Genomic DNA, 1,586 nt, shown 5'->3' with positions numbered 1-1,586 from the left:
TGACAGTGGAAGTCTGGTGGCTTGGCGTAAACATAAGGAACAATCGAGATGCGAGATGCGCCAGTCACAGTGTTGCCAATAACAGTCAGTAATATTACACTTAGCTTTATATACTTTATTACAGAAGGGCATCAGTAATTGTGAAAGAGTTTATTTAAAATAGTTTTTGAAATCTTTGACTGTCAGGATTTATTTTAATTGAATTAAATCTTGTGGTGTTAGCATGAGTAAAATAGTCAAGTGCAGCAATTAGATCAAAGGGTTGAAATGCTGTTGATGAAATGGTGTTTTTGTAAGGTTGGCCTGATAAAGTGAATGAATTTTGCAGGCATTTAACCCCTTCACTCCTAGGAAATAATTTAGGTGTAACTTGCTTCAGCAGTACATATACTAAAATTGGAATAATACAGAGAAGATTAGCATGGCCCTTGTGCAAGGATGACACGCAAAATCGTGAAGCGTTCCACATTTTTTTGTGGTAGGTGGGGCGCTCACCATCCGCTCACTCAGTGTAGTGCTGCTCTTGGGTGTCTGCCCTTTCCTTTCCTCCTCCTTCCTTTCCTTCCTTCCTCTTCTGTCTTTCTTTACTTCATTCTTTCCTTTTTCTTCTGCCTACAGGTGACTTTACATTCCCTCTTTTGTCATTTTTTCATTCATTCTTGTTCCTTCTGCCTGTGGGTGACTCTACACTGGGTGACAAGCCTAATTGTTTCTTGTACATCAGGAAACCATTTACTACGATGGGTGGTAACCATATAACCAAATTTTAGCGGCTGGTGGTTTAGTGGGTAATTGTGGCACTCCAATTGGACTGAGCTGGTGAAAGTTTATATCCAAGGGTGGTTGAGGTTATTGCCCATGTAATGCCACTCATGGATGAGTGAGGCTGGTCACTCTCATCTTAAATGTCAGGACCAACTTGCCTAGCCCCAGGCTCCTATGCTTCTCATGGGGCAAGGTAGGATTGGATGATGGATGAATGAATGGAATTCTTGTTACCTTCAAATTTATTCAGTTTTGGAGAGATTTTGTAGTGATGGAATAAATAAATGCAAAATTTAACCATGCAAACAGTCTCATAAGGTGAGTAAAATCATCTGGTAGTAACAAGAGCAAAGTAGAATACAGAAGGCTCTTGATCTTTGATCGGCTTTGGGACAGAAGTGTGATTTATCGAAGTACGAATTGATAAAAGTTATGGAAAATAAATAAATGAGACCAGTGTGTTGCTGACAAACCTAGATCAACTTTTACGTATACACTTATACCCACCCAAAATCATAACACAACCATATACAGTGCTCATCAGAAGTATCGAGCGCCTTGCGTCCCTCCTACGAAACAAACCTTTCAACATTGAAAAAACATGTAGATATTGTGTTATATTTACCTTTAATGCTTGGTAGGGGATCTTTTACGCTTCTTCACGGACCTGAGACGTCGTGGAAGTGAAAGGGCAAGGTTCCTCAGGTGCTGGGGTGGTATTTTGGCCCAGGAGTCACCAATGGCTGCTTCCAGCTTAGGCAGAGAGCTCACGTCCTTCCCTTGGAGATTCTTCTTTACGAGGTACCAGAAGTTTTCTATCG

At 40.8% G+C, this 1,586-nt stretch overlaps 1 non-coding gene across 1 annotated transcript; it reads left to right on the top strand.

The window, feature by feature from the left end:
* The first annotated feature begins 370 nt into the window (after nucleotides 1-370).
* On the top strand, nucleotides 371-473 carry LOC145396897 (U6 spliceosomal RNA). Its single transcript, XR_013896855.1, has one exon. It is a non-coding gene; the product is annotated as a U6 spliceosomal RNA (small nuclear RNA).
* The last annotated feature ends 1,113 nt before the right edge of the window (nucleotides 474-1,586 follow it).

Source organism: Coenobita brevimanus, chromosome 39 (genome assembly GCF_032717465.1).
Source record: "Coenobita brevimanus isolate Jiangsu-jjx chromosome 39, ASM3271746v2, whole genome shotgun sequence".
NCBI classification, from domain to species: domain Eukaryota; kingdom Metazoa; phylum Arthropoda; class Malacostraca; order Decapoda; family Coenobitidae; genus Coenobita; species Coenobita brevimanus.
The sequence above is the reverse complement of the archived record's forward strand: the minus strand, read 5'-3'. Positions and strand labels throughout refer to the sequence as shown.